Consider the following 20,635-nt stretch of genomic DNA (forward strand, 5'->3'; position numbering starts at 1 on the left):
ATGTCCCTAAGTGCCACATCTACACACCTTTTAAATACCTCCAGGGATGGTGACTCAACCACTTCACTGGGCAGCCTGTTCCAGTGCTTGACTACCCTTTTGGAGAAGAAATTTTTCCTAATATCCAATCTAAGCCTTCCCCGGTGAAACTTGAGGCCCTTTCCCCTTGTCCTATTGCCTGTTACTTGGGAGAAGAGACCGACCCCCACCTTGCTACAGGTGAGAGACTACAACTCCTTTCAGTTAGTTGTAGAGCATGGTAAGGTCTCCCCTTATTGCTGAGAAACAGACAACGGAGGCAGGTAAGTATCAGAGCTCTCAGAAGAATAAGTGGGTGATGGTGTGAAAACAAAGTGAGGTGATCTGCCAAAAGAAAGAACAAAGGAAGAAGGAGAACATGTGACTGGCGCTCAGCAAAATAAGGCAGATTAATCTCAAAAATACAGGGATATGCAAAAGGGGTGAGGATGAGTAGTTCTGAGGAAGATGCTCCATCAGTGGAAACCCAGGTGTCCTCAGGAAAATTTTTCCAATTTGCAGAAAATAAGTGGCCTTAAAAGAGAATTAAAGACAACAACTAGCTCAAGCAGTGGTGTGAAGAGACAGAAAAGCTATACTATCTTCTAAAAGCAAAAGTACTTCTGTCCAAGACAAAATCACATTATCTATGGAAAGAGCCAACACATTTTCCATAATAATAAATAATCAGACCCCATTTCCATAGGAAGACAGCTCTGATTAATCAAGACATTCACCTTGCTGAGCTATGAAGCAATGTGTCATTTTGCAGAACACTGAGTCTACAGACAGAAACAATATTTCCTGCAGCATCATGGTTCAAAACTGCCAGATGATTTTTATTGTCTAAGAACAAGTTTTGTCTCACTGTTATGGGCACCTTTCCTCTTACACAGTGGCAACAGACTATCTCTGAGGCACCATGGCTCGTATGGATTGAGTGATGGCTATAACACATGGGAAGCATGTGGCACGGTTAGAGAGCTTGTGCCAATCTGGAGAAAAACAGTGTTCCCACTTGGCTGTTCAATCAAGCCAGATCTTTCTTTCAGTAAAAACAAACACTCCTAAATGCTTACTTGTTGTAATTAGAGAGGGCACCAGGGCTCAAGGTGCGTGGTTGCACCTTCTGAGTTTCACCATGGATCTGAATTTAGACACATCATTCGCAAGCTCTACAAGAAAGGAGCAGGATTACAGCACCCGAGAGCAGAGCACTAGCAATCAGTGTATCCAAAGCAGTCAGCATGCAAAGTGGAGTTATGAAAAAAAAAAACACAACAAAACAACCCCACAACCTACGCCTTGCAAGAAGGGGAATTTAGCAAAGAGCATCTCCAGATGGAGAAAGACAATGTGGGAGGAACTGCCCCTTGCAGCTGCAAGATACCATTTAGCGGCTGACAGGCGCTCTTGTGCTGCTGTGAACGTCAGGCGCTCCCAGCCCTTGGCTCCTGCTGCACTCAAAGGAGCCACAAGAGCTGGCAGCTCTTGGTTTGCATGAGAGGTGACGGCTCGCAGGAGCCTGTTCCTTGGAAATCCATCGGCTTTGCTGCTCGCGGAGGTATTGCCATGCTTGGGGCAGAAGGCACTCATGAGTCCTGCTGAGTCCTGAGCTCCAAGGGCATCTTTTGACAGCAGCAGGATCCATCCCTGCTGGATGGTGGCTGCCCCCAGAGCCAAACTCAGCTGTTGAGCTTGGACCTGTATATCCACAACAAGCACTGGAGATGAACCAGGCAGCTTTGCGACAAGTGTAAAGGAACATTTGTTGTTCATGGCTTTCACTGAGAAGGATTAAACTGGTATGAGAGAGCAGACAGGAGGCAAATCCCAGTGGCGAGAAACATCGTTCCAGCACTAGGATGCTATCTCTGGTTTTAGCACGGCATGAATTACAGCCATGTTTGCTCATACGGATTTTTACAGACTATCAAAAATTCATCCCAGCCCTTTCCCAGGAAATGTCAGAGTTCTGTTTAGCAAATAAGACAAAAACAGAACAAAAAAAAAACCAAACAAAAAAACCCAAAACAATTACTGCTAACCAGATTGAACACAATGAGTTTGGCAAGCTCTGCAATACCTGATTTCAGCTGGAAATCAGGCTTAGGTGGAGCATTCCACACTTATCATAAACATCTTATTAGAGAAACAGCCCGGTATTACCAGTTTAAATTTGTCAAAATTGCTTTAAACACAGCATGAATTTGGGATTTACTTTTATTGCTGTTTTAGAGAAAAGTACCCCAAATTACTCAGATAAATAAAAGAAACCATTTAATGCTATGCTTAAAAAGCAATTAATTCTGCAGATCTATTTTTTAAGCTAACAAAGGTTTGGTTTGGTTTTGCTTTGTTTATTTTTAACAACAAGCGGTAATGAACTAAACAGCATTTATTTCATTAAAGAAAGTGGATTGGCTCCTCTTTGCTAATATACTCATAGGAAAATGGCATTTAAGCCTCCTCTCAGTAGTTCCATGCAACTGAAAAACTGGTGCGTTATTAAATTCCTGTGCAGGAAGACGTAAGGTCCCAGCGACTGCTTGGGTTTTAACCCTGCTCCCCAGGAACCTGAGTTATGGCAGAGCACTGACAGCAGCAAATAAGAGGCTGCCACGGAAGAATTACTAATTTTGTTGCTATTTTCATTTCCCCCTCCTGGAGCGGGGAGGCTAGTGAGGCTTGGTGCTGAGGGAGTGGGAAGAAATAAGGAAAATAATCAGGAGAACTCATTATTTTTCTGTGAGAAAAAGTGGGAGGCGTAAGTTACAGGGGGCGGTAATTGTAGATCAGACAAGGGCAGAAAGTGATACTCAGTTGAGAGACAAAAAAGAGCAGTGGAGACGTCAGCTGAAAATAAGCAGCAACCACATGTACCGTAACATCAGTAGCATGCAAAACACGTCAAAACTCTTGCAGTGCACACAGGCGGCCACACTCACAGAAAATGAAGCATTTACTTTAAAAAGTCAGTCAATCTCTGCTTCATCCCCAAAAGCAGCAGCCCTGACTCCTCCCCAGCAGTGGGACTGGGTGCATCGCTGCCAGGGACATCGGGTCTCTCCACCTGGCACAGTAATAGTTTGGCTTTCAGAAAATATGACGGGAAAAGCGGTCAGCAGGCGACTGCCAGAGCAGGCTGCTTTGCAGCAGACCTGGACATCCTGGGATCATCCCTCTCGGGATCAGGAGCCTGAGCACAGGCTGGACACAATGACAGAATTTAATATTTTCCTTGAAGCCTTCATTATCAGCACTGCTACTTAAATGAATGACTCATTCATCTAGCCTGTCTCAAAGATCACAACAGGAAACATTACACCCATCTCTATCTTTTCCTGCGCTACTTTATTTATAGCTGCAATTAATGAAAAAGAAATGTATTTTCCCAAGAAGTTTCACTACACAAGTGAAAACTATCTATAAAGAGAATACTTTATACAGTATACGAAATAAATATAAAACCATACACACAAAACCCCCTCACTTTTACTATCTATCTGAAAAACATTCTAGGCTCGCCCTAAAAAAGCCACCACAGCTAAGCAGAGGTTCAGTGTTCAGAAGACCAATAAAATCAGCATACAAAACCAAAAAAATCCAAAGGGACAGGCTGAGTGCGACATTTTGATAGGACAAGGGGTAATGGCTTTAAACTAAAAGAAGATAGATTCAGACCAGAAATAAGCAAGAAATTTTTCACAGTGAGGGTGGTGAAACACTGGCACAGGTTGCCCAGAGAGGTGGTGGATGTCCCCTCCCTGGAAATATTCAAGGTCAGGTTGGACAGGGCTCCGAGCAACCTGATCTAGTTGAAGATGTTCCTGCTCATAGCAGGGGGGTTGCACTAGATGACCTTTAAAGGTCCCTTCCAACCCAAACCATTCTATGACTCTACGTTTCAGCTTCTATACTGCAAATGCAATTATTTTCATGGTTATTTTTCCCCCAAAAGACCTTTATCTGAAAAACTGTAGTACAGACCGATACAGGTATCTTCTATACATGAAACTCTCGCAAGACCTCACGCTTGCAACTATTTCTTAAAGGCAAAAACTAACAAATGCTGTGCTTTCACAGCAAGCTGTACCAAAATCACATGACTTATCATGACACTGAAGATCAATACAATTCTAGGGAAAATAAGCCCACACCACCCCAAAATGTCAGATTAAAATAATGTCCAAACAGAGGAAAATTTGAATGGCAGGTACAGTATAGTTTGCAACATGCACACAGATCTGTAACAGCCTGAAAGGCACTCACAAGTCAAATGGTGCAATTCTGTGTTTCATGTCATCTTCAACAAGTACACACAAAAAAAACCAAACACAGAACAAGCTACCGGTTGCTTCTTCTACTAAAGAGCAAGAATTCACATGTCAGCTTTCACCTCATCCTTCCGCTTCTGCCAGGAAGGAGATAAAACCTTTAAGGATGGAAAGACTGTACAGATCAAAACAAAGCTGGATCCAAAACTCAGTTATCAGCATGAATACAGATGCTTAGCAGAGTTTAACAACTCAAGAATGCTGCTGCACTAACATGGTTTCACATCGAGCTAGATCTTGTATGGCTAACATACAATGAAACACAAACTCAGGACTTTGTATAGAAGACTCCACGGGCAAACTCTTAGCAACAATGAAGAGTTTCGAGCTGATCCATGGCCCATGTTCCTAATGAAATTATATATTTGTCTGAAGAATCTTATTAACTCCTAGACAGCTGTATATACCATGCAAAGCCCTTGATTAGATGTGATCCATGGTAACTAGGGAGATGTGGCTGAAACTCAGGCCGTGAGGATGCTCGTCTATTTGTCTTCAACGGACAGATTTTTAATGAACATAAATTGAATTTTAAGGATGCCTGTGGCTCCAAATATCTCAGTAAAGGAAAGCCCCACTAGTTAGCACAAAGGCCGAAGTGAACCGTAAACTAGCTAACAGGGATGTATTCTTGTAGAGCGTGAAACCCAGAAGGAGCAGGTCTCTGAACTGCCCCCTTTAGCTCTCCTCTTGCCATCAGTGCTCTCTTCCAAGAGAAGCCTAGGCAGTTGCAGGGATTGCCTGCTGCAAGGGATCGAATTACTGAGTAGTTAAGTGATAATTGACCCTCCAATTCTCTTGTCCTTGCCACACAAGGAAAAAAGGGAACACAACACAACACAAATTAACAGCAATATCTGCACAGATATAAAAAAACCCAGAGAGATACGCACACCAAGGAGTGTCTTAGCTTTTCCTTTTCATGGGAATATATGAACAACGCTATTCTCAGGTGTTAGCCTAGTACCATGAAATCATACCATCTCAAATTAGCAAAGAGATGCACTAAGTGTCAAGTACTGCTCTTTCCTGCTCCTAAGGGACTGCAATACCTTATCTTTAATTGAAATTAATTCATTTGTATTGATGGAAAAATGAAACTGTTGACATGAAGAGATGCCGCAAAATTCAACAGATTTATGCATCCTTGTGGGAAAGTCTTTTCAGCTAATGTGAGTAACAGTGTAATCAATGGGGATCACAGAATAGCTGAGGTGAGAAGACACCCTTGGAGATCCTCTAGTCCAACCCTGCTGCTCAGTGCAGGGTGACCTACAGCAGGCTGCTCAGGAATGCGTCCCGTTGGGTTTTGAATGACTCCAAGGATGAAGACTACAAAAAATCTCCAGGCAACTTCTTCCAGTGTGTGGCCACCCTCACAGTAAAAAAATTTTTTTTTCATCTTAGTTCGTTTTCTCCTCTGATCTATTACGGCACAAGGATGTTCATGGGTTTCCATCACCCAGAAAAATCACAAAATTTTAACAGAAATTACTACAATACCTCCCTTGTAGGAAGGAAAGATATTATAAAAAGTCGGTTGATTAACTTATTTCATTGAGATTTTTTGCAAAAAACTAATATAAGTTTCCCAAAAGCTTGTGGTGGAAATGCACAATATGCATTTATACTCAACACTTTCTGATTCATTAAAAAAATATGAAACAATCTGGGAAATGGAATATTTTATAGAATCCAATATCTCCACCCTGCACTCCTTTGAAAATGAAGTTATGTATCTGTTCCAGAGGCTGTATACTATTTTTGACTAATAGATTACACTTTTTCCAAATACATAAATCAGGACCAGAATCAATATGGCAACGTATTTTACTGACTTCTAAGCAACACAGAAATTAATTCTTAAAAGTGTGCTTTTGCCAGCTGCCTTTAAAACAGTGATAGACTTTGAATTTCTATAAAGGACACACTTCAAGTAATGCACTTTTCTTGCCCTGCTGGGTGTAGGGTCCTCAGAAAGAACCTCAGAGTTAGAAGTGAAGGGACATTCATTAAAGCAGAAAGAAATGCTCTGCTTTTCAATCTTAGACTATCAAAACCAGGCTCCACATTTATTGTAAATGTATTTCCTAGGGAAGATGAATGTTTGTAAGACATCCCATCAGAAATGAGCCAATTTTTTAAATGAAACTATAACAGGATTAATCTTCCTAAACGTTCTATCAAGAAATCTAAAGGGTTTTCTTCTGTTTTCTTTGATTAAAGAATCAAATAGCTTGTAAAATAAAAGATTTTACTGTGAAATCTCAAATCCAGATTAGGCACAAAGGTATTTTATATCCAAAAGAAACAAAAAAATCTGATCTACAACACAGTGAGAGATTCTCAGGAGCAGGTCTGCAATTGGAAAACAAAAATTTACAGAGCAGGAAGACTGCCACAAACATTACCATTCTCTCCCCTGAGGACAAGTTGTAGATCTTTTTCAGTATCTCCTAACATAAATCAGCAGTTTACCTCCCTAAACCAAAACATTCTTCCATTGGGAAAGGGTGAGAAAAAGAGCATGTCTCAAATGGTAGCTTTTCCTTAGCGGGCAACTGAAAGGTACTTGGATACGGTGGGAATGTTGTGTAAGAGCATGCATAGGTTAGAATGAATTCCAAACAACAGAAAAGGTTATTAAAAGAAATTCAAGAGAACAAAGAGCCTTATGGTGCTTAACAAAGCAAGGCACCAAGCCTGAAAAGCAGATCAACAACTTGAATGCGAAGTTAAGCCAAGAATTTAATAGGGGAATTCTACTAGAAGATGGTCATAAACAGTGCAGCCTGCAAGGAAAATACGTTTAACTAAAGCAAATGACATGTATTGGAAACAGGTGTGAAACAACCTCAACCTGCTGAGATTTCTGGAGTTTCAAAAACAGATTGCTCTATATCTTTTAAACAATGCATTTTTCTCTGCTTTGTTGAGCGTAACTCTGATGTATAACAAACTTCTCAGAATAGCAACTTTTCAAGTCTCAACTGTGAAGAAACATAAAAAGTCTGTATAAGTCTATGAGGGATAACTGATTTGCACCAAGACAGGTTCAAAGCACATCTATGCATACCTTCTCAAAAATAAAATAAAATAAAATAAAATAAAATAAAATAAAATAAAATAAAATAAAATAAAATAAAATAAAATAAAATAAAATAAAATAATAAAAATTAGGTGTATTCTAGGAGGCACTAATACAATTTCTGGCAAAACAAGTGTGACAGTAGGATAAAGCCTCAAAAGTACAAAAGCTCAGCAATTCCAAATTACACAACCCAGACCACCTTACCCGGGCCCCTTTTGTATAGCAGGATATATTACGGCTGAACACAGAACAAATTATGCGACAGTGCCAAGTGTCATTGCTACTGTGTCCATTCACTTGCATATGTGTATGTAGATAACTGTAACTGCTTTGTCCTTATCGTATGCAATACACAGAAAAAGCTAAAATTACTAGAAATGGAACATTTATGACCTTAAACCACAGGGGCTCTAGTCTACAGAGTTTCTCATGAGAGTCTGCAGGTTAAAGACAACAGCCATCTCTCATTCTGCACTAAATTCATTTCGTATCCAGTCCACGTTATCTGAAAAACAGGGCTGTGGGAAGCTTCATATCCAAATGTCACTTGAGTGAAAAGAATTGCTCAGTATGCCTCCATTTTTTAATCTGCAAAAGATTATTCAAGAACATGGGTTAACTCCCGCCAAGCGTTGTTTCTGTGTTACAGTGTGTAGATGAAAGGGCAATAGAAGCGTTTTTTTTTCTCTCTCAAACAAATCCTTTCAGTGAATTATTCCTGTATAATAACAGGATGAATTACAAGTGCTAGCATCAAAAAAGCACTAATAGTCTAAGAATGAACGTAGAGGCTTCCAAAATAAAGTCAGTTGAATTACTTGGAGTTAGTAGCTTGAGTCACAAACAGCCACGAGCAAATAAAGGGGCTACCTCAGCATTGTTTTATGCACTGAGATGGGTGCGCTGATTCATTAAGCCAAACAAAAAGGCAATAAAGAGGGGAGAAGGATATACTAGAAGCCCGCCATTCACACTGCATGGTCTGGGCACAGCAACTGCCTGGCTCCACCTTCTTTCCAGGAAGAAAGTAATATATCAAAGTGTAGAAAGTTACAGGGTCATGACCCTGCTGACTCCTTGCAGCGTGCTCAGAAATACAACTGACTCACTGAGAGATGGATCTCATTACACCACCTGTAACAGGCACCAATCAGGCATTGCCCAAACCCATTAACAAGCCAAATGAACAGCTGTATCTCCTGCTGCTCACTTCTGTTCTTCCTTGGGGACTTTTCATAATATAGATATTCTAGCCTGAAACTTAGATAAGGGATAGAGGAGGAAGGACAGGAAATTATCAGTTGTTATTCAAACCCCAGGATTTTTGCCCTTGAGCTTTATCTTTTCTTCAAATCGAAGTAGTTCTGTGCATTGTCTTTCATGAAGTTATGGTCTTCCTGATATCTGACTCAATAATTAATGTGTAAAGTTATTGCTTGCATGCATAATCTTCCTCTCTCATGAATATGTGAAGGAGGAAAGATTATAAGTTGTCAAATGCTTCCAGAGCCTCTCTCCATGACAGAATGATAGATCCCAATGCTGTATTTAAAACACAGCTGAATAGATAAAAATAGTGTTTAACTTTTACAGTCATTATGAACCACAGTAATTTATTGAACCCTTCAATCAGCTGAGGAAACAAAAGATTGGGAATGGGTGAATGACTCATTTCTTTTCACGCCTTGTGCACTGATGCTCCAATAACTTGATGATCTGAAGGCTAAATAAGACTGCACAAATGTATCACAGAAATGAAGCAAACAAAACACATCATAAACAAAAACAAATCAGTGGAAAGCACTGAGGGAAACTCCAACCAGTGGTTGGCTCTTAATTAGCTGTATCTGCAGGATGTGTCTGAAATAGTTGGGAAGACAAATGTAGATTTCACAGTGATTTAAGGGGAAAAAAAAAGAAAAAGGCCCTTTCAATAGGAACAAGAAGTCTAAGTAAATAGACTCTAATATTTCTGCTCTCAACAACTTGACTATGGAATACACACATATGTTTTGCGCCCTCTTTTCCCAGAAGTTAGGACCTGTCCATGGAAGAAACCTGGACGCCACGTTAACATTAGACAGTTTGACTGTAACCTCATAATGTATATTAATGGAACCCAACATCTATTTATAATTACAGATGACTGAAAATAGTTTTGTGCTACTTTGTTTATGAATTGGAAGATAAGAGGTACCACCTGTCATGGAATATCCGTTAAGATGATAGTTTGAATAAACCTGTCAAAACACACAAAGATATCCTGATTCAGCCCAGACAAAACAGAGCAATGCAGGAATTGCTGTACTGAAGCAAAGTGATAATATATAGTATCTGATTCTCTATCCTTTTCACTGACCATGAAAACCTTTGGAAGATTCAGATTTGATATGCCAAATTCCATGTTACAAAGTTCAGCTCCCTTCCATGCATCCCTCACAGAAGAGCAGGGAACCCTTCATGATTGCCTACGGATCCACAAGCCGACCTAATAATCTATAAAAAGTCAGATGAGAAAAGGCTTAGGACATTCATAAATTATAACCATTCTTGCTTGACTCAGAATAGAGAAGCCCATTTCTTTCCAGGTATCAATTGGGCACACTTTTAGGAGAGGAAAACAAAAGAAAAAACAAGAGCACCTTGTTTCTACTATCAAAATAGGTGGGGGTGGGGGGTTAAACCGAAAGGAAATCAAACAACAATGAGAAAGATCATTTCAGCACCTTCAAATGGAGGTCAAAAATTTGAAAGAGATGTAAGCAGTTATCGTTGACTCCAAAGAATGAAAATATAACCATAAATATGGGCAGCCATGAATACACAATCTTCTATGGGATTTTGAATACACCGATGCTACGGGTTGAATTGCAAACATTATTGCCATTGATGCACCTGCACTTGGCACTTGGGAAATAAAGATAACCCTTTCAGCTGCTATCAAATAGCACTTGAAAAATTAATAAATCTGCAAGAGTCTACAATTTGTTTTGAAATTTTTCTGTTCCTTACAGTATCCCAAAGTCCTCTTTGAAGCTGCTGACAGAAGCTTTCAAGGTGTGAATAAAAAAAGCAGGTAGATAACCTTGTAGAAATTTCTCTTCTGGGTACCAAGTCTGTCCTGATTAGTTGGAGATATTAGCCCAATATTTCTCATTGTCAAAAGTCTTCATAACACCAAATACAAACTCAAATCATACTAAATAGAAAGCAGTGCAAGAATTCCTGACAGAGTAAATATGAAGGTAGCAATAAATGTATGGTGCAATCTAATTAATCTGGGTTGTTTTGAAATATTATATAAAACTTGTAGTTTCTCCTCAATGTTCCACAAAGGTAGTAGGCAATTAGGAAGGTTATTGAGCCCCACTATGGGCAGTGAAAGCAGATGTTACTCAGTATTTCAGACTAAAAGTTCAAAATATTCTTTCATGCTGTTTTTAAGTACACAATTACATATTTCTTACTGGGGAATATCAGACTTCATAATAAAACATATAGTTGTTCCTCTGAGCAGAGAAAGCTACATTATAATTGATAATGCAGAAGACAGGAGAACAATTAAAATCCCAGCTAATGCTAAGCCTGAGAAGGCAATGTTCCCTTTTGTCTCCCATATGCCATCATTCATTGTCAACAGAACAGAACGGTCCCTCCTTAAACAAGAAACCTCTTCAGACAAGAGCCATCACCTGTTGCCACGTAGGCATAGAGCACTTACAGAAATACTGCTGCCTAATCCCGAGTGGAGACCAGGAGCCCTAAGAGAATACAAATGATCACAGAGTAATTGAAACTAAGCCTGAGATAGCTGGTGACTAAATGCAGAGCCTAAATACAAACCTCAGTTTGCTTTATTAAACGTGTAGACACAGTAGAATCATTAGCTTGCCATTATGCACCTACTCTCACACAAATAGTGCCGTTTAAAGGACTCACCATGCAGTATTTTATACTTCCTTAACACTAATCTGGTGTCTTTGAAGGCAAACACTAAGAGGGATCTGAGCTACCTCAGACTGGAGCAAGAGGTTACCCTGAAGCTACATGCAAAACTACAAAACCATCCTGTGAAGTATTTCTCTGTGAAATTAGCAGCACTTTAAAGAGCTGTAAGAAGTGTAACATTTGTGTAATACGCTTTGTTACAGGTCTAACTAGAAACACTGTTATTTGGGGCCTTTTGGAATGGAGGAGGGGTCCCACTCATCACATCATTAGCAACCAGAACATCATCGCAACAATTTGGTGTTTTATTAATGAAGTAGATGGTGCTGGGTAAAAAAAAAAAAAAAAACAAAAAAAACCCAACCAAAAACCAACCAACCAAACAAGCCCCATCTCAATTGTTCAACTTTGTCTCCATTAATAAGTCATTGCTTGATCTTGAGAGATCTGTTGTTACCTGTGAAAACAGTAAAACTAGTCTTAGCCTATGCTTTGATGCTTTTTTCTAGGATACACAGTTTTACTAAATTCTGTTGTCGTAGGTTAAAATAGAAAAGATGAACAAAGGGACAATATACCTCTAAGTACTGTTTTTTAAAAGAATATAAACTAGAAAAAAGAGGGGAAAGAATTGAAAAGAATCTTCCTAGCCACTAATTTCTTTTGTGATTGTGTAAGTTTATAGATGTTTATATATTTTTGCTTAGTACAGCATCATCTTTTACAATTGTTAGAGATGTTGGCCTTAATATTTTCTTACCTACCATTCTTTCCTATTCTGGTAGCTATGTAGTGCCAGTTGTAAAGAAATTCCAAGATCAGTACTACTTGACCTTGTTTAAAACACACTAATACTCAAAAACAAGCAGAGTTCAATGGCTACATTTTGTGGGAACAGGGAACCATTTTTCCTCTTTCCAAGTGGGCCAACCCCAGAATCCATGCTCGTTTATTTTTCCAATTCTTGTAGGAGACAGTATCAATGACTTGTTGGGTATTTATATTACAAATGTCTATAGTAATGAAGGTGTTTAATCATCAAAATGCCACCAGAGAAAGTGCTGTGTTCACCTTCCAAACCAGGGTCATAGGCCTTTCTTGAAGATGGGGCTTTGTTCTTAAATCAAACAGAAACTAATAACCTCAGTATGTGTCTGTATGAAATCTAAACATCTGAATTGTGAACTGCCTTTTCAAAGTTGAATTCAGTGGGCAAACCAGTCCCAACTTGGAGAAAATGAATTTCAATAATAATATTAATATTTAATTATTAATACATCTTTAACATCTGATACTATTACATAGAATTACTAATTTGGGTGATGGGAAACAAAAAGACAAATATTAAAACTACACCTCTCCTACCCCTGTCCCATGTTCAGCTTCACTCCTCCACTCCTGACTCCTCTCCTCCCCTGCCAGGAGTGGCACAGGGGGACGGGGAACTGGAAGTTCTGGTCAGCCCATAACAGCTCCTCTCTGCCGCTCCTTCCTCCTCATGCTTTTCCCCTGCTACAGTGTGGGTCTTCCGTGGTCTGCCATGATAGTGCCTTACACTGAAACATTTCTGCCATTAATAGGCAAATCATATTATAGAAATACATCATTACTATGGCAATTCCACAAAAACTTCTTGAAGAAACGTAGATTCAATTATCTCCCCACAAGTATTTATTTCAGCAAATGAAGAACCTCCTGAAGGCCTCCTACATCTAAAACTATATAGAAAATACACAGCAGAACTCAAGGGCATTAACCACACTGAAATGTCAGTCTTGCAAAGTTTTCTGCATGAGGCGCAAGGTATTTTGGAGGCTGACAAAGGGGTTTATAAACCGTAAGAAGTTCTCTGTGAAATATACAGAATGCGTCACCTTTAGCATCGCACAGCCCTTACTGACATAAAGTAATTCTATGTAAAGATCATAATCAGGTCCCTGACTGGCTTATTTACTTGCCTCTGGAAGGAGGCTGAAAAAACCTGCCAGTCTGCTGAACCAAGCTTTACCCTAAGTTTAAAAAACAGAAGTGTGGCAAATAGAGTGCAAATCTTTGAGTTTCTGAACTTGAGATTTACTTTCTGCAAGTGCCTGTGCAAGTAAACCGCACTCAGCTGTTCACAGACATGAATTTTTAAAGAGGCACAAGCAAGATAAAAGAAAATTAAGTTCTAAATGTGAATATTCAAAAATTATGGTGCGCATAATCATCCACCTTAACTGTGGCTAAATGGTGCCCAATTAGAAACCTAGGCATGTCAATCCTCAAAGAGAACTTGTTTTTATGAAAGGTAGAATAGCCTTTCTTTTGCTTATATGAGACAGTTGTCAAAAAGTCACCCCTCTGTGAGGAGAGATTTTTTTTTTAACAAGTTTTTAAGTAGAACAAATCATTATCACACTCCGTTATCTAAAGGATCTATTGCTCCACAATCCTTTTAAGTGAATCTAGACAAGATTATGTCACCTTGCTGATTCAGTTCAGTCAACACATAACACCCTGAAGAGTGTAACAACAAGCCACAAGGATAAAATGGAATAAAACCTGAAAATGTCACAATATCAAGTTTGTGATGATATGAGTCATTCCCATTGAGAAAGAACCACATTTACCACCTCAGAAAGAGCTCTTCAGAAACACAGCTATACTTGTCATATGACAAAATGAGAGTCAATATACAACTCTGTATCAGTAAGCACTATTTATAAGGTCACTTAGTGTGAGTAATCATTTACACCTAAACAAGCCTCAGATTTAATTTAGATATTACTTACCACCGGCTACGTTTGCATGTCCTATTTGCATTGCATTCAAGTCTAGCTGACCCAAACCCATCGCGTCAAGTTTCATATCTGTTTGCTATAAAGAAAATAAACTCTACTCTTAAGAATTTACAAGTTAAACATAGAAGTAAGAAAAACTGACAAATTGGAGATTGAACTGTAGTAGATCACTTGGTTCTTTCTGTAGAGTATCTACTTATTTGATCATCCTTGAAAGTTTGTCATCTGAGAAAAGATCTACCTGATCTCAATAGAAACTGATACAATTTACAAATTTACAGAAGTGCAAGCTTCCTACCCAAAGACTGATATCTTTTCAAGATGCTCATAAGCCTCACTATGCTCAACGTCAGGAATGAGAAGTTTTCTCTGAAATTCCTGTGACCTACTGTTAATATATTCACTGAGATGACCCAAGAACACAACTGTAATTAATGTCTGAAGTTTTGCATGCTAGGTAATTCTACAAGTGACAGATTCTTGCACATCTTGCTTTGATTTAGATACAACTGCTTATCATTATGCACTTCATTTCAGACCTCAGGAAAACCTGTACTAATGTTAATGAATACATTTATATTTATATCTATATCTATATTTATATTTGTAATGTCTTTCCTTTTGTCTCTTCAGAGCTTTTTTCCCTGTCTTTTGCTTGGTTGCCATTGCCACCAAAGAAGTATTAAGGCTTAGTAAATTATAAAGCCATATTTACACTTATGATTTACCTCTATTTATCATTACCCTTTTCTTTTCTGCTGCGTTAACTACTTGAAATGGTTATAAAGTAATCATTGGATGTTTATTATTCAATTACTATTCATGTGTATCCTCACAAAAACTGGACAAATACCTTCTTGACCATAACATTACTGTGATATCTCCTGTCAAAAATTAGTCACCTATGACTAATGAGTGTAAGATGCCAATAATGAAATTCAATACTTCATATATATGAGACCAAGGGGCCTCTGAGTTGATTATTTCTTGCAAATATCTATATTAGATGATCATCAATGGTGCATCATATTCAAATTGCTAATGGATCAGTGGCAAAGGTCACAGAGAGGTATCTAGAAATATCTTTGAATCTGTGATATGAAATAAAAAGATAGCTAATACAAAATAAAGTTCAGGCTGTTCAGATTAACTACTTCATTCTTTCTATATCCAGAAGACTGAAAAAAGATCAGCATATTGCTGCTTGGAGAGATCCCGTGGGCTAGGGCTCTGGAAGGCAAGGGGGCTCAAGAAAGCTGGTTGGTATTCAAAGACCACTTCCTCCAAGCTCAGGATCGGTGCACCCCTAAGAGAAAGAAATTGGCTAGGGGACACAGGAGACCTGCATGGTTGAGCAGGGAGCTTCTGAAAAAGCTCAAGTGGAAGAAGGAAGTTCACAGTAAGTGGAAGAAGGGACTGACCCCTTGGGAGGATTACAAGAATGCTGCCAGAGCATGCAGGGATGAAACAAGGAAAGCCAAGGCCGCCTTGGAATTAAACCTGGCCAGGGATGTCAAGCTCAACAGGAAGGGCTTCTACAAGTATATTGGAAGCAAAAGGAAGACCAGAGAAGTTGTGGTCCCACTGTTGAATGAGACAGAAGCCATGGTGATGGAGGATGCGGAGAAGGCGGAGTTACTGAATGCCTTCTTTGCTTTGGTCTTTACTGCTTGGCCCAGCCCTCAGGAGTCCCAGGCATTGTGGGAAGTAATGGAGAAAGAAGACGACTTCCCTTGGGTTGAGGAGGATCGAGTGAGGGATCAATTAGATATTCACAAGTCCATGGGCCCCGATGGGATGCACCCGAGAGTGCTGAGGGAACTGGTGGAAGTCATTGCTGGGCCACTCTCCATCATCTTTGAAACGTCCTGGAGAACAGGCGAGGTGCCTGAGGACTGGAGGAAAGCCAATATCACTCCAGTCTTCAAAAAAGGTAAGAAGGAGGAGCCAGGGAACTACAGGCCGGTCCGCCTCACCTCCATCCCCAGAAAGATGATGGAACAGCTCGTTCTGGACGTCATCTCAAGGCATGTGGAGGAAAGGAAAGCTATCAGAAGTACTCAACATGGATTCACCAAGGGGAAATCGTGTCTGACTAATCCGATAGCCTTCTATGATGGCATGACCAGATGGATAGATGAGGGGAGGGCAGTAGATGTGGTCTACCTTGACTTAAGCAAGGCACTTGACACAATCTCCCACAGCATCCTCATAGGGAAGCTTAGGAAGAGTGGGCTAGATGAATGGACAGTAAGGTGGACAGATAACTGGTTGAAAGACAGAGCTCAGAGGGTAGTGATTAGGGGCACAGAGTCTAGTTGGAGGTCAGTGACAAGTGGTGTTCCCCAGGGGTCAGTACTGGGTCCAGTCCTCTGCAATATATTCATCAGTGACCTGGATGAGGGGATAGAGTGCACCCTCAGCAAGTTGGCTGATGACACAAAGCTGGGGGGGTGGCTGACACACCGGAAGGCTGTGCCGCCATACAGAGAGACCTGGACAGGTTGGAGATTTGGGCAGAGAGGAACCTTACGAAATTCAACAAGGGCAAGCGTAGGGTGCTGCACCTGGGGAGGAAAAACCCCATGCATCAGGACAGGTTGGGGGCTGACCTGCTGGAGAGCAGCTCAGTGGAAAGAGACCTGGGAGTCCTGGTGGACAACAGGATGACCATGAGCCAGCAATGTGCCCTTGTGGCCAAGAAGGCCAAAGGCATCCTGGGATGCACCAAGAAGAGTGTGGCCAGCAGGTCGAGGGAAGTCATCCTCCCCCTCTACTCTGCCTTGGTGAGGCCGCACCTGGAGTACTGTGTCCAGTTCTGGGCTCCCTGGTTCAAGAAGGACAGGGAACTGCTGGAGAGGGTGCAGCAGAGAGCTACCAAGATGCTGAGGGGACTGGAACACCTCTCTGATGAAGAAAGGCTGAGGGATTTGGGTCTCTTCAGTCTGGAAAAGAGACGGCTGAGGGGGGATCTTATCAACACTTATAAATACTTAAAGGGCGGGTGTCAGGAGGATGGGGCCAAGCTCTTCTCAGTGGTGCCCGGGGACAGGACAAGAGGTAACGGGCACAAACTTGAGCATAGGAAGTTCCACCTAAACATGAGGAGGAACTTCTTTACTTTGAGGGTGGCAGAGCCCTGTCACAGGCTGCCCAGAGAGGTGGTGGAGTCTCCAACTCTGGAGACTCTCCAACATTCAAAACCCGCCTGGACACATTCCTGTGTAACCTGCTCTAGGTGACCCCGCTCTGACAGGAGGGTTGGACTAGATGATCTCCAGAGGTCCCTTCCAACCCTATGGTTCTATGATATTTCTTGGTTATGGTAACATTTTTTAAGTATTAATACATGCTGGAACTAATCAAACAGAACTATTACTCATTCTGGTACCAGCCCAAAAATGTAACTAGAGGTAAAACTTTGAATGAAAAGATCCAGAATTTATAACATTTGCACGCCAGCTCAACTTAATTATAATTTCAATAATGATAAAGCAAATTAATAGCCTGTGATTTTTGATAAAGGCACAGATTAAGGATAGCTAAATCAAATTTATTAATCACAGCAAAGATTAAAGTGCACCTCTAGTTTAATCTAACACATAAGTAGCAAACAGAATTCCAGTATACCATTACATATACAAAAATATAAGTCTGCATATGTTTGGGATGCTTCTGGTTTCTATTAATTCCTTTTACTTTCAGAGTCCACTTAAAGCTTATATGAAACGTTAAAGGGTGTGAGACATTTTGAGCTGCTCTTCAAATAGGGTCCAGCATGTATTCTGCATAAAAATCTGAACCTCTGTGCAGAGAGGGATAAATATATCACTCCTCAAGCTACATAAAATTAATGGAATTTCTTGTGTAGCAAGGTATTATCTGGGGCAAATTCATGTGGTAGCATCTTTCCTAAGATTCATTTATGAAGGACTTTTCCAATGAAGACTGGGTAAATGGAATAATCTCTGGGGAGCAGAGCATTACTGATGACCTTAATATCCCTTCAACAGACGTTTTGTCTGTAATCATAAACATAATTAAAACACCTTTGTTCTTCCCTGGGTTTCAACTTCGTCCTCTAACTACAGTGTCGTGACAAGAATCACCACTGTGACTAAGCCCTTTGTGTCCAGTGACACTGCAACCAGGTCACTCTATACAGGACCTCTGATGGTCCTGGGGGTGATAGAAGATTTTTTAAGTAAGCAAAAGCGTGCAGTAAGCTAAAATTCTATTTTATTTCTTCAATGCTACAGGGTGTAAGCCTACTCGGATAGAGGGTCTTTCAACTTAATTCTTCAGTTTGCCACCACTGTATGCTCTAGGGGACTGAAAATCACTGCCATTCAAAGGCTAGGTTTAGAAACTAAACCTTTACTGATATGAATACATTACTTAGTAGACATATATCCATCATCACCAATAGCTGTATCTGAGTGTTCCACATTTGTCAGTGCCTTCTCCAACTAGAGGAGGCTCCTTTGCCCAGAATCCGAGAGGATCTGCTCACACTCACCTCGGGATCACAGTTGGGCAAACATTTGGGTACAGGCAGAAAGTGATTGACTCAGTTTGCATGTGATAGCAAATTGAACCAAGTGTACGGTATACCAGTATCCCAGCTGGGGACATTAGACTTCTAGTGCACACACCCTTGGGGTATCCAGCTCCTACCTACTCTTTGGTGCCTGTAAAATAAACATTCAGCACACGCGAAAGCCACAAGGATCAATATATGGATTATGCAGTGGAATATGCAATACATTTTGAAAAGCAATGGATCTTGAAATATCTTCTATACTTCAATTGCTCATTTATCATTGCAAAGGTCATGGATTCCAATATGACTAATGTGCTAAAAATCTTCTGGTTAGCTTCCATCAAAGTATCTTTCTTTGGGAGCTGCCTTCTCATTTCTGTATCCACTGAAATAGGTCAAAAAAGTTCTGTTGCCAATATACATCTCCTTGATAACTTTAGTGGGCTTGGATTAAGCATTCAAAGGTGGGGGGGGGGGGGGAAGAAAAACTTTAGTGATCTATAAATTACCTGCTACAGGTCATTACAGATCTGCTGCAGAAAAAAAATGGTCACGTCTATAGTCTGTAGGTGCTGCAGACAATAAGCAACAGGGCAGAAGAAATATCTCTTAAAGAAGTTTCCTTGAATGAAAGCAGCAATATTAAACTCTAAGCGCTCCATTAAATATTCTTTTTTATATTCCAAAAGAGGAAACCAAAAATCTCTTCCTCTTCCTCATCCCGAATAAAAGTCAAAATTAGTACATCAGTTGAATTGCATCATTACGTGAATCTGAAATGACTGTTTCGTTTGGGAAAAAAAGTAAGATTACTTTGTTCAATTGAAATATGGAATTTTGACAAAATATTTCAAAATAGCAGGTACCTATGGCTTCCACGCATGCTCTGAAAAGCAAATGTCTATCATCCCCCCACCCCCTGCAAAAAATATGACAAAAAAGTTTCAAACTGTTAGTTATTTAGTTAATATAAAGAATGCCATCTACTGGCAATAACAATAAGTAGCACTGTTCGTAAGTTGGTAGGTGTGGTATGGTTGCCACTTTCAAGCACTGCAAATGAGTCCAAAGGTAATTTAGGAAGAGAAATCTCTAAATTTGAAATGAGGTGTTATGTTCCAGGTTTCTCTTCTGTGTCTATTCTTAATCATTGCCTTATGTTTGGAAACAAGGCCCTAGTAGAAAATAACAGGCTGGGTTCATGACCCACTTAGAAAGAAGGAATTTGTTGTGTGGGGATGTTCCACAGCCGTATAAACATACACAGCACTGGCATAGTTACAAAAGGAACACCTTTCACAAGGAGAAGAAAGGCATATGTAGCAAGCAAACAACAGCATAAATTAACTCCAAAGACACAGTTCCAAGTTGGTCTGCGTAAAGGAGGCAGAAGATGCAGTTAAAAGATTCATGGGTAAACCAGTAGAGAAAGGGACCCCACTAGACACATAGAGGTTTGTGTTCAGTTCTCTGTCATACAACTTTACGAAAAACATTCATTGTTAAAGTAGAGTCATTTTGAAATGGGTATTTAGGCAATGACTGATTTATAATGACTAAGTAAAATAGATAACCATTATTCATTATAGTAGAACTATGAGAATGCCAGGGTGTACATATTGCACTTTATAAAAGAGAAGGAACAGCAAGTCTTCAGGTACTTGGGCTTTAAAACCATGACTGACAGATGATGAAAAAAAAACCAAAACAAACAAAACCCCCAAAGCTTAAAATAAAACCATTAATGTTTAGCATCTCATTTGTCTGCCCTTCTCTGCCTCCGTGTCTCAGAGGGAACAGATTCAGAAGTACTAATATTTTTATTTCAGCAGTTTCTTGGATCTGGTATTTATCTCTCTTTCTGAAAATATCTATAATTGTAAGATAGTTGGTTTTTTTGGTTTGACCCAACACT

At 40.0% G+C, this 20,635-nt stretch overlaps 1 protein-coding gene across 1 annotated transcript in view; it reads right to left on the reverse strand.

The window, feature by feature from the left end:
- The window catches only part of ITGBL1 (integrin subunit beta like 1), a 154,416-nt gene that overhangs the window by 33,357 nt on the left and 100,424 nt on the right, over positions 1-20,635 (reverse strand). The window lies entirely within an intron of this gene.

This window comes from Larus michahellis, chromosome 1 (assembly GCF_964199755.1).
Source record: "Larus michahellis chromosome 1, bLarMic1.1, whole genome shotgun sequence".
Classification (NCBI taxonomy): domain Eukaryota; kingdom Metazoa; phylum Chordata; class Aves; order Charadriiformes; family Laridae; genus Larus; species Larus michahellis.